The sequence below is a fragment of the Nyctereutes procyonoides genome, unplaced genomic scaffold, assembly GCF_905146905.1.
Source record: "Nyctereutes procyonoides isolate TBG_1078 unplaced genomic scaffold, NYPRO_anot_genome, whole genome shotgun sequence".
In the NCBI taxonomy this organism is placed as follows: Eukaryota; Metazoa; Chordata; class Mammalia; order Carnivora; family Canidae; genus Nyctereutes; species Nyctereutes procyonoides.
Window position 1 is genome coordinate 10,410,226 of NW_026575051.1, and position 13,374 is coordinate 10,423,599.

Here is a 13,374-nt window from a genome sequence, read left to right on the forward strand (position 1 = left end):
GCACAAAAGGGATCCTGAATTCTAGTTTCCTCCAATACTTGGTGACAACTCTCCAAATGGATGCTCTCAAATGTCCTTCTCCTTTTTTTTTAAGATTTTATTCATTCACTCATTCATTCATTCATTCATTCATGAGAGACACAGAGAGAGGCAGAGACACAGGCAGAGGGAGAAGCAGGCTTCCTGAGGGGAGCCCAATGTAAGAATCAATCCTTTTTTTTTTTTAACTTTCAAGTCGCATTTTTTTTTTAAGATTTTATTTATTTATTCATGAGAATACACAGAGAGGAGAGAGAGAGAGGCAGAGACACAGGCAGAGGGAGAAGCAGGCTCCATGCAAGGAGCCTGACATGGGACTCGATCCTGGGTCTCCAGAATCAGGCCCCGGGCTGTAGGCGGCGCTAAACCGCTGAGCCACTAGGGCTGCCCAAGAATCAATCCTAAGACCCCAGGATCACTCCCTGAGCCAAAGGCAGACATTTCAACCACTGAGCCACCCAGGTGCCCCTGTCCTTCCACTTTTAACAAAGAATAACTAAGAACTAAAGCTTCCCTTTGCCCTAAAGCCCTATGTAGTGTGAACAACTTGATAGAAATTTCAGAGGAATTGCCACAACCGCCTCTGTACAGGCAACCTTCTTGCCTATTGTTGTAGTGGCCCCTCAGAAAAGATCCCCAGAGACACAAACTGCAAACCAGGAAAATCTAACAGATTTCCCCTGTCTACCCTCACTCCTTCTGAAGATGCTTCCAGCCTGACATCTAGAAACCTTCTCAACTGGCTGTCTTCACAACCCAGAAACTGGGATCACAGATTGCTCTGATCACTAACCTTTGTCTTTTCTTTCCATAAAAATGCCTTCCTAAATACCTGATTTGTCACACAATATAGGCCTAACCTTAGGAGCCCAGATGCATCACCAGCTCCTAAAATGAAACATAGCTGTTTAACTGGACTGACATATTTTCAAGATTAATTCAATTAAATAATGGAGCTCGGCTTCTAGACTGTGAAACTTCTGGAAGTTTCACGGGTGAAAACAAAGGGGAACAAAATATGCCACCCCAAAAGACACCGCTTTGGCATATTGGTTATTTTGAATTAAAGTTACTTTAAGAGACAGCAGGTATAAGAAGGATATCTGACTCTCCACTATGCCCTGAGAGCAGGAAATAAATCTCCCACATGCAAGGTACCCTCCCATATCAGGAGGCAGAGAGACATCCTTACCACCAGGAATAGGGAATTCTGGGCCTAGGAGGCGGTATAAACAAACCTTGTTACTTCTTTGCTAATGAGCTACCCCAAGCCCAAACTCCTTTGTTTTGTCAATTCTTCACAAATTTATTGTTTCTTTGTCTAAATGGTGTCAGAACTGCCTGCTTTGGTCATTTCTTGGGGCTTCATATCTTTGGGGATCTTGTACATACAAAATTAAATGTTCTCCTATTAATCTGTATTATGTCAATTTCATTAGTAGGCCAGCCAAAGAATCTAGAAGGGAAGAAAGGAGAAGTTTTCCTCTCCTACACAAGGAAGGGATCAGTACCCTGTGTCACACAACTGGCCCAGGTCACCCAGCAGGTTATTGTTGCAGGCAGGAGAGATGATGAAGCAGATCATACCTATTGGGCCCTTATTATGGGTCGCAGGTCACCTGCATTATCTCCTGTAATTCTTACAACCACCTTTGAGTAAAGCACTGATATGATCCCCATCTCTCAGAGCGAGAAACTAATGGTCAAAGAGATTCAGTCACTTGTGTCCAAGGTCATACAGCTAGTCAGTGATACCACCCACATTTCAACCCCAGCAATCTGAATCCAGAACTCATGGCCTCAGCCCAGCTCTGCCACTAACTAGGCTAGTGACAGACTTCAACATTCTGGGCCTCAGTTTCCTCACCTATAAAAAAGAATAATGGAAGAGCTGTGTATTTAGTTACTGTGAAGATTAAATTTGCAAATGTATAAAAGTGCTTAACACTGTGCCCAGGAGCAGGTGCTCAGTATATGTGACCTATCATTAGATACCACATTCTACAGTGGGAGCTCACACCTGGGCTCTGGGCACAGCAGGCTAGAAGCCACCCATGGCTTCCTGGAAATTGGCCTCTGCCAATCAGTCCCAGGGCCCTGCCCCCTCCATCTGGCAACACCTTCAAGCTGGGCTTCCTAGGATGCCCGGTGTAGAGGAGGACTCTGGAAACTGGGGTTCCCAGACCCAGGTTTGACCTGGGTGTCATCCTCTGAGGCCCTAAAAGGCCACCTTCCCCTCAGAGCCAAGGATAGTCCCAGCTCACCATGGATCACAGGCTTCTCCCCACCACTGCCCTATAGCCCTAAGTCACGGGATGGGGTGGGGGTGGGGGGCTCTCCAGCCAGGCAGCTGATGAGTTCATGACCTTTCCCAGCTCTCTCAGCCTTAGAAATGACAATGACTACTCACCAAGAGCCCTCTGAATGTCCTACAACCGGCTTATCCATATTTGGTCACAAGATTAGCATTACCAACCAGAAGGTTGGCTGCTCAGGGGTTAGTATGCCCACTTAACAGATGAAGAAACTGATGCCCCAACTGGCTCTGGGCAGAGATTTAAGTAATGGAAAAGCTTCTGGCCCCTGGACCAGGGCTCAGGGCTGATCCAGGCTCCAGGCCAGATTCGCTGAAACCAGCTGGGGCAGTAAAGGGGAGAAGACTCAGGAGGCTCCCAAGGCCCAGGGAAAGGGAGGAAATGGCTAAGCCCTGGGCCCTAGGTCTTACTGAGTCACTGTAGATCCTGCAGGTGGTGGGGATGGGAGGAACATCAGTAATCCTGAGTCTTCCTTTACCCCTCCCCACCTCAGCCAGGGAAGATGGGCACAGCCCTTGCCCAGTGCCCTGGGATGACCCCCACCCATCCTCTCCTCTAGCTAGCATGGGCACTTCTGGCTAGGCCTGGCCCTGTAGCACTCACTAGGGAGCTAGTGAGTTAGGGAGATAGGGAGCACTCACTTCCCAAGATGGCTCTCTAGCTCCAGACCCTGAGTCAACCATTCATCCCAGGCATTGTCACCCCACACTGTCCCTATCCAATGCATGTCATCACCCAGAAAGCCTTCCCTGACCACCTCACCCTCTGCCTCTGCTGACCTCCCACAGGGCCCACTCACCGATATATGCCATGCCAAGAACTGGGCCCAGAATCCCCAGTCTGGCCCCCAGCATGTGGTGCTGGTCTTGCACTCAGTAGGTGTTCCCATAAACATTGCACAAGAGGGAGATAAACTCTAAGGAAGTGACCCCAAATATTTTGACCATGATCTATGGAAAAATATATTTTATTTGGCCCAGTGTACACACACACATATACAAATAGCACACATACACACACACACGAACCTGAAACAAATAAGTTGCACAAAACACTTGACTAATACCATGCAGTACACTTGGATATTCTCTCTATATCTTCTTTTTCATTGAAAAAAAAGAAAAATATTCATTGAGACCCATTCAGCTGCTTTCATGGCCAGAAATTAAGGCCCAATTAGTGGCCTTGATCCACAGTTCAAATTCTAGCCCTCTAGGGAGATCTGTGTGGCTCAAACTCCCTGCCCAGCACATGACCTTCTGTACAACAGGTGCCTAGTAAAGGCTTCCATTCGTCAGACACTCACTCTGGGCCAGGCCTGTGCTAAGCTCCTTACTATGGCATCTCATCTGATCTTCACCATCACCCTAAGAGGTAGGGACTCTTACTACCCCCATTTTGCACGTGAGGAAACTGAGGCCCAAAGTCACACACTACATGGTTCAGACAGCACTGAAAGCCAGATCTGTCTGAATCTGGAGCCACATTACTAACTCCTGCCCACACCACCCCACACTGGAGGGTCTTCAGCCCCTCTCTTGAGTCCCCATCTGGCAGGGAGCTCAGCCAAGGAAGTTCACTCTAACTCCAACCACTAAAAAGCCATTCCCTATGGTCACTTGACTCTGTTAGTTGGCTACTTGACTGGGGACCGGCCCGGGGCCAAAGGCCTGAAAGCTAGCCCTCTTGCCTCCCCAGCAGTCCCTGCTCCCTCCTACCAACCCACCTCCAGCTGAACCCAGAAGAGGGGCTGGGATGAGGCGGCGGGTCGTCTTAGGGCTCTAGCGGACCATTCTGCTTTCCCTCCTCACTGATATAACTGCTCTGCGGCAAGTCACTCACTTCCCCTATGCCTCCGTGTCCCTGGCGATGAAATGGGGTGATGATAACACCCAGCCCACAGGGGGACTCTGAGCATTCAAGTGGCTGATGCAGGTCACACACTTGGCACAGCAGCTGCAATGAAGTAAGGCTTGAGAATTGTAAGCTCTTATTATTATCATCCCCAGTGCCAACCAAATCCTTGCCATCAAAAATAATCACACGAACACCAGGCGGTTTTCTGCTATTTGCAAACATGCTTATATACCAGGAAAATCTTCACGTTTACACAGCGCTTACTTACTGGGTGCCAACTGCTGCTCTGAGCACTCTACATGAACGAAGTCTTTTAATCCCCAGAATGAACCCACACAGTGGGTGCTAGAATCGTCATCTCCATTTCACAGATGAGGACACTGAGGCATCAAAAGGCTAAACTTACCAGGATCACACAGGTGCAGAGTGGCAGGGCCAGGATTTGAACACAGGGGGACTGGAGAAGTATCTGCTCCCAATCCCTGGGGTAAGGAGGTATGTACTGTGGCCTGGCCACTGCCAGGCTACGCATGTCCTTACCTCCTCACCAGAGCCTCCAAACAAGCCTGGAGGTGTGGAGGTCAGGCAGGGAGTGCTTAGGTCAACTGCCCAGGGCAGGAGTAGGGCAGGAACCAGCTCTTCTGACTCCTGGTTTCCCTCACTGTCCACTATCCCCATTACCCACCCCTGAGACTGGCCAGAAACCCCTCCTTTGTGCCACCTGCTTCCCCAACCCTGACCCTGCTCAGAATCTCCCCAGCCCTCTTCAAAAGATACCCCAATGCCAGTGCAGCCCTTGGGGCCTCATCCCCACTCACCTGCCTGCCCGAAAACAGGAGATACACCCAAACACACACACATACACACACACAAACACACACACACACACTCGTAGTACCTGGGAAGTGGCAGTCCCCTGGAAGGAGCTGCCTAGAAAGCTCAGCTCCTTTGGGGGGCCAGAGCCCAGGGCCAGGCCCCTGCCCCGGTGCTGGGCCCAGTTTCCTCATTCTCCCCAGCACTGTTTCTCACCCAGCCCCCTGCACCTCGGCTCAGAGGAAGTTGCACAATCCCCTGGGAGCTGCAAGTGTGGCCGAGGATTACTCACAGAGCAGAGGGAACTGTACAGTCTCCCGGAAGGCTCCACACACCCACAAGACTACCCAACACAGACAGGCTCCTGTTCCGTCTCACCCCATCTCACCCACTCTGAGCTCCAAGACCCCTATCATGCCCTCCTTCTTCCCAGACAGAGCCCCTGACAGCCCCACCCCCCACCTCGCTACCTACCCAGCCTTAGGGCACAAGCCACCCTATCCCCTGCACCAAGATGGAGAGGCACAGAGGCAAGAGTTTTCAGGAACCCTACTAGGTCCAGTGCAGGCCTAATCCTAACCTACACACCCTCCCAGCCCCTCCTGGAGACATGTGTCCTCTTAGCCTGAAGCCCCATGATCCACCACCTTCCTGACCAACCATATCATCTGCCATCTTGGCCTTGGGCCTTCCCACGGCCTCCAGACACCCAGTGCACTGTCCTCCTATATGGCCCACTTTGAAGTGGACCCCACGACCAAGATTACTCTAGGAAGTTTTGGGAAGATCTGAGCCACCACACAATTTTCACTTGTGACAAAATGCTCTTGCTACACATGTGATTTCAGAGGTTCCTCAGCCCCGAGATACTTCTCTAACAGCCTGTCAAACAGTGTTTCTTTCTGGTGCCTAAGGGATTCCCACCTCTGATAGCTAGTATTCCTTGTCAAGGAAGGCTGGTGATTTTTTTTTTTTTTTAAGATTTTACTTATTTATTCATGAGAGACACAGAGAGAGAGGCAGAGACACAGGCAGAGGGAGAAGCAGGGAGCCCAATACAGGACTCAATCCCAGGACCCCAGGATCACAACCTAAGCCGAAGGCAGATGCTCAACCACTGAGCCACCCAGGCATCCCAAAAGGCTGGTGATTATTAAGCCATGTCAGTCACCAAACCTCAGGGTAGATGAGTTTACTAGGCCCTTTCATGAGAGTATGTTTCAAGAAGGGAGAACAGAGTAGAAATTTCAGACAGGCTCCTGGAGAAGGCCGGAAATGCCACTGAGGTAAAGTGCACCCCAGAACAGGATGATCAGAGAGGCCCTGGGAGCTCTGACCCAGACTCTGACCCAGACTCTGACCCAACCCTGGGCCCTCCCTGGGATAGGAACTCTGGAAGGACACAGTGGGTGAGGAGGAGACTGGCCTGGGGGTACAGAGCCCCCAGGAATGACCTCTGGCTTCTACCCCACACGGCCCAACCTTGCAATGAGGCCTCAGATAAAGAGTATGATAGGCATCTCTTATCGCCCCACACAACCTTGGACTCCCACCCGGGTAAGGACAAAGTCAGAAATGGTTTTACCTGGGCCCCAGGGTTCTCCAGAGAGCCCCTCACTTCTGCTGCCCTCATCAAAAGGCTGGGGCCCTCAGCGCAGTTTCCCCCCAAGCCCTGAGGCCTAGAATAGCAGGAACCAGGGCTGAGCTCACAGCTGGTCACCTGACACCTTCAGTTCAGTGGACAGGGAGCTTGGTCAAGGGGGAGGGGCTGGTACCACAAAGGAAATAAGGATGATGATGATGATGACAACTACGAGGAGCAGAGAGGCCCCTTTACAGAGATGCTTCCCAAAGTGCCTACACAGGTACCCTCTCCCCAGGCCTGATGAGAGTCTCAGGAAGGGGACGGGGAAACAACCCTCACTACCCTCACTGTCCCTGGGAGGGCACTGAGGCTTCAAGCACCGAAGTGACTTCCCCAAGGCCATGTAGCAAGCTCAACGCAAATCTGTTTCTTGGCTCTGTTCCCAGATTGGAGTTTCTCAATCTCAACACTGACACTCAGGGCCAGATGATTCCTTGGGGTAGGGTGGGGGGGAGGGGGCTCTTCTGAGCATTTTAAGATGTTTAGCAGCATCCCAGGCTTCTACCCTCCAAATGCCAGTAGCACTTCCTGAGTTGTGACAGCCAAAATTGTCATCAGACATTGGCAAATGTCCCCTGCGAGGCAAAATCACCACCAGTTGAGAATTACTGCCCTAGGAGACCTTGAAGGACAGGCACCTGCCAATTCTAAGTTGCATGGTACCTGCTGAGGGCTCTAGCCCTGTAGCCTTCTCTCTCCTCTGCCAGATGTGCCGGGCAAGAGGGCCTGAAGGCACGAGAGTGTACTCTCTGGCCCTGGTACCCTCTGGCCAGAGGTTGCCCCATTGGAGGTCTCCTCTGAAGACCATCTTCCTATCTCTCAACCTGTAGCCCCTCCCTGGCATTTAATTTTATCATAGATTGTCAACAGTCTCTCAGCCCTTTGACCGCACACTGCTAGGAGTACAAAATTTTGAGCATCCCAAGTATACATGCTTCTTTTCTCATAAATTGCTTATAAATACCAATGTATGAATATATAATGCAGGTCAGCAAACAACCACAAAAAGAGGTTTAAAAAATGAGCAGGGGGGATCCCTGGGTGGCGCAGCGGTTTGACGCCTGCCTTTGGCCCAGGGCGCGATCCTGGAGACCCGGGATCGAATCCCACATCAGGCTCCCGGCATGGAGCCTGCTTCTTCCTCTGCCTATGTCTCTGCCTCTCTCTCTTTCTCTCTCTGTGACTATCATAAATAAATAAAAATTTAAAAAAATTTAAAAAAATGAGCAGGGGAATACAAATTATGCCCAGGATGAGACACTGTTACACACTCCCCAGCACAGCAGAAGTTCAACAGTCCAGCAACACCAAGTGCTAGCTAGAATATGGAGCAACAGGAACTCTCAGGTGCCACTGGTGAGGAATAAATTGGTATAACCACTTAACAAAATAGTTACTAAAGGTGGGGCGCCTGGATGGCTCAGTTGGCTGAGTGTCCAACTCTTGATTTTGGCTTTGGTCATGATCTCGGGGTCGTGGTTTTGAGCCTCGGATCAGGCTCTGTGCTGAGCGTGGAGTCTACTTATCCTTCTCCCTCTCATACCCTGTGCTCTAGCAATTCCATTCAGGCTTATAGGTGCTCAGGAGAAACGTAGGCATCAATGCACCAGGCAACACAAACAAGGATATACAGTGCTGTTCCTGGTAGCCAAGAAAGGAAAGTAACCCCATGTCCACAAGTTAGCAGGATGGGTACAAACATGGGAGCCAGTTCATACAGTGGGACGCTATACGCCGTGAAAATGAACACACAATAGCTATGCACAGTGACCCGGGTGCATCTCACAAATGAAATGTTTTTTTTTTTTTTCACAAATGAAATGTTGAGTGGAAAAAACATGACATCAAAGGCCATGTTCAGTGTCGTTCTAGCGGTATCAAATTCAGAATCAGGCAAAACTAAACTCTTTTGATAAAGATTGCAGACATCGGTGGTTCCGTGATAAGAAAAAGCAAGAACTGATTATCAGAAAGAGCAGGACTGTGGTTACCTCTGGGGTAAGGGATTATGACAGAGGCAGGGCGCGTAAGCTGACTCTGGAGTGCAGGGCACATTCTGTTTCTTCATCTGGGTGGTGGTTACTGGGGGTTTACAATTACTTACTACAGCATACATCCAGGTTCATGCTCTTATCAGCCATTATGGTGTATTTCACAATAAAAGGGGGAGAAAAGGGTGGGATATAAATAAATAGAAACAGAAGTTCTAATATTATCTCCTCACTCCTGGCTTTGAAAACCTATATATAATTAGGCCCAACAAACTGGATGAGAATCTATAGTTAGTCCCAGGCCTGGAGTATCTGGCGATGCTTGGGGCTATCTGTGGAGGGGCTCCCCCAGCTGCCCAGGGCTGGCTGCCCCTCAGCCCATCCCTCTATCACCACCTCTAGATGACCCTGCCACCCCTAGCCCCTGGCTACTCAAGGGGAGGGAGATGCATCAGGTTGGACACCTTCACACCTGTCTCACCCTCCCCGGGACCATCCATTCTTCCAGGCCCCAACAGCAGGACTCATGGGCTCACGCTGGGAAGGCACTAAAGGAACCCTCTGAAGATGGGAGGCGGAAAAAGAAGTAAAGAGGAGGGAGAGAAGGGTAAGAAAGAGAGACATACATGCTTTGGGGGCCGATGTTCCAGATGCAGTGGAAGTAGCTGGAGGTTCAGAGGGAGGGGGCTGTGGGGTATAAAAGAAGGAGGGGAGGAAAGAAGGTACCAGAGGTGCGGGGAGCAGAATCATGACCCCAGATTCCAGGTCAAGTCACAGGGTGCAGCAACAGGCAGGCCCAAGGAGATCTGAGTTAGGCTTAATTTAGCACACCCTCCATGGCCCAGGGCTTCCGAATAGCAGGTGGGTGGCCAGCCGCCTCCCGGTGGTCTCCCCTTGCACTCAGTAGCCTCTAGTCCTCCTGGAAGGAAGGACTCTGTCCAGGAGTGAAGCTTCCTGGGTCTGTAGAGGTGACTCCCAGGTAAGTGGATCCAGAGAACAATAGAGCTACCCTTCTTGGGGCCCAGAGAGTGGGTAGGGCTGAGCTCCTATGCTGGCATGAACTCTTTGGTAAAAACTCACTCTAGAACAAGGAAGAATGCTTTCCAGAGTGAAGGGCCAGGCTTAAACACATTTCCATTCATGTCTATGTAATTCTGTATTGTCTTACACCAATCGGCCTCTCTCTGTCCTCTGTGGTTACCGGAATTCCTCAGTAGGCTGTCAGCTTTAAGGGAGGAGCCGTGTTCTCATCCCCACCCACCCCGCTTGGCTGGCACAGTGCTAGGAGCCCGGGAGGTACTCAATTCATGCCTGCTGACTCTAAGGGTGCTCCAGGCCATGGGGTGCTAAAAAGGCTCCCTCACGCTCCCCAGGCCCCAGTCCTCCACTGTCCAAAATATAGGGGTAGCAGCAGCTAGCTTCTAAGGCTCCCAGCCCCACAGCCCCAGCCTGCCAGCAGCAGAACCAGCCAGCACCATGCCACAGGGGCAGCTGAGAGCACACCTGGCCAGAGCTAGGAGGAGACAAGAGGCACCAGGGACTGGACAGGATAGTGTGTCACCTCCTGGCCACTCTGTACCTCTCAGGGACTGCAGGGGGGGCTGGGGCAGGTGCTGTCCCCAAACCAATTATAAACAAGGCAGAGGACAGGCTGTGACTTCCCTTGGCAAACAGGAGAAAACAAACCAGAGCCCCACCCCACGGACCCACTGGTAGAACTGGGGCGGGGATGGGGCAGGGGGAGGGATGCTGCTGGCAAACTCTGTACAGGAAGGGACAAACTGTCAGCCCTAAACCAGAGTGAAGCTGGACCTGGATCCTGGGGAGAGTCGGGGGGGGGGGGGTGCGGGGGAGGCGGGCAGAGCCAGGGAAATCCTCCTTGTGCAGCTGTGTACCCATCCCTGAGTAGTAGATGGTGAAGCTGATACCCTGCCTGTGGGGCAGAGACCTGTTGTGTCCTCATTTCTAGGTAATTGATGGGGGCTCAATTCACATGAGTTCCCTCACTCCACAAAGGTTTACTGAGCACCCACTGTGTACAAGGCTCTCTTCTGGGAGCTGGGGATACAGCCTCACACAAAACAGATCAGACCTCTGTGCTCAGGGTGCTGACGGTGGAGTGTTCCATTCATCTGTGGACTGAATGGCTCAGTCACCAAGTTCATCCTGCCACCTCCCTGCAGGGCTGAGGGCCCTGCCACCGCCTCTTCTCACCTCTCTTCCGGGTTTGCTCCAACTCCACCAGCTTCCAAGAAAGGATCCACCCCAAGGCTCAGGACCTCCTAGAAGATGATGGAGATACCCCTACATCCAGTAGTGACTTCCCCTCTCCGCCGCAACATCTCCAGTCTGGGTGAGGAAGGCGAAGGGCACTGCTACTTTTCCTGCATGTTTTATCATTTTTGTTATTAGCAAGAAACACGATTCAAACAGTGATTCCATACCTGCCCACCACGGGGTAGGAAAGTAAAATAACACTGTGGGTCTTACTATGGCATGAAGGGCCACTTTGGAGGACTCCCCCCACCCCACCCCACCCTACATCCCAGCAATGCCACTCTGGCTACAAGGACTTTGGCAGGAGTTTTAGACCCTGTCCCCTGTTTCCATGACTCTTGGGGACAGAGATGTCCTTTCTCGTCCACCTCACTCCACCTTATGCAAGCAGCAAATATTTCCCGAGCACCTGTCTTAGAGGGGGGTGCCGAGACCTCAAGGCTAGACAGTGGTCAGTTTAACAGGAGGTGGGGGCAGAGAGCCAGGGTGGGGAAGGGAGGCTGATTATATGCCAGGGATTGGCAGTCACCAGATGATTTCACAGTGGTCCCTGCCCCTGGGGACCTGGCTTTAGACAGGAGACAGGCCTAAGAGGTCCAAAGCAATCAGAGAGACCCAGAAGACAGAATGCTCTTGCCTGGGTAGCTGTGAAGCAGTGAATTCTCCAAGTGTGGCCTGGGGACCAGCAGCATTAGCATCCCCCGAGAACACATCCAAAACACAAATTGCAGACCTACTGGGATTTGTAGACCTACTGATTCCAGACCTACTCAGTCAGAAGCCCTGAGGGTAAGGCCCTAGCAATCTGTTTGTTTGTTTGTTTGTTTGTTTAAAGATTTTATTTATTCACGAGAGACACACAGAGAGAGGCAGAGACACAGGCAGAGGGAGAAGCAGGCTCCATGCAGGGAGCCCCATGAAGGACTCGATCCCAGGACTCCAGGATCACACCCTGAGTCGAAGGCGGACGCTCAGCCACTGAGCCACCCAGGCGTCCCACAATCTGTGTTTTAACAATTGTCTCCAGGAGATTCTGATGCCCACTCCACTGCCCTGGAGAAATGGCATTATAATCACTTGGGGAATTTTTGACTCATTGATGCCTAGGCTCCTCCCTCAAGATTCAGAAGCACTAGTATTTTTTTTTTTTTTTAAATAAGCTCTACACCCAATGTGGGGCTTGAACTCGTGATCCTAAGATCAAGAGTCACATGCTCTACCAAGTGAGCCAGCCAGGCACCCCGGATGTACCAGTATTTTTCAAGAGCTCCCCTGGTGATCATAATATCCAGCCAGAGCTACTGTCAAATGGAACAATCCTCTGGTCTCCCAGGAATGTGTGCCTTGATGGACAGAGGATTTGGTTAGAGGGAAGGATACAAAGGAGGGGGTGCCAGCAGAAGGGATCAGCATGAACAAGGACTGGGAGGAGGAAATATGGGCCAGGGATTTCTGGAAAGTCGGCTGGAATTTTGGATGAATCCCCAAGGCATCATATTTTATCTTGGGGTCTCCACTGGATGGGGGTGGGGGTAGTCAGGCCTCCTTTCTCCTCATCCTTACGCCCACACCTAGGAGCCAGGAAGAAAACCAGTGATGACTCTGCCTCGTGCTTCCGCCCCTCTCAGGTGCCCTCTGTTGTCACCCACTATCCACCATCCCACAGCAGAGCACTTCCGGGGTGTGCAGGAAATCCCAGGTCCTGCCCTGTTGCTGGGATACTACTGAAGCCAAGGGGTGATGTACCTCTGGTACAGGGTGGAGGAGGGGCAGGCAGCAGAAGTGCTGGGGAAAGCCATGGGTCAGCGATGGGTAGTAAGTTGCCAGGCCAGATGCTACCCAAGGAATCCCCGCGGGCCAGGTGGACCAGGGGTGGTAGCGATGCTGCAAGCATTGGCAGGTTCTCTGTGCCATCCTGTTAAATGTAGAGACTGGGCTGGGTGTGGTCACCAGGGAACAGTGGGGCCTGTGGCCACAGAAGCTGCAAAGCCCCACAGAAGGCATTTCTCGAGGGTGTTAGGTGCCTGGGGGAGTCCTGTGGGCAACTCATAGGTCTTTTTTTCTTCGCTAGAGCTCTCTGTGCCCCTATGTCCTCACGTGGAAATGAGAAATAAAGAAATAAATGAGTTGTAAGAGTCAGTTATGATAACTAACATTTTTGAGCACAATACTATTCAAAGTCTTATACAGGCAGCATGCATCAACATATTTAGCCCAGATGGGGTGCCTGGGTGGCTCAGTCAGTTAAGGCTCTGACTCTTGATTTCGGCTCAGGTCATGACCTCAGGGTCCCAGGATCAAGCCCCAAGTCAGGCTCCTCATTCAGCTTGGAGTCTGCTTGAGATTCTCTCTCTCCCTCTCCCTCTGTCCCTCCCCCTGCTCGCTTTCTTTCTCTCTCTTTCTCTCTCTCAAATAAATGAATAAAAGCTTTAAAAAC

General features: G+C 51.2%; 1 protein-coding gene across 4 annotated transcripts in view; it reads right to left on the minus strand.

Annotated features, from left to right (window-relative positions):
* Positions 1-13,374, minus strand: part of TFEB (transcription factor EB) — a 56,024-nt gene that overhangs the window by 38,177 nt on the left and 4,473 nt on the right. For 2 of the 4 annotated variants that reach the window (XM_055330180.1, XM_055330177.1), the window contains exon 2: positions 10,875-11,044. The exons of the other annotated variants lie outside the window; for them this stretch is intronic. The gene's annotated coding sequence lies outside the window, so the exon portion shown is untranslated. The remainder of the gene's footprint in view (positions 1-10,874; positions 11,045-13,374) is intronic. 4 annotated transcript variants of the gene reach the window in all.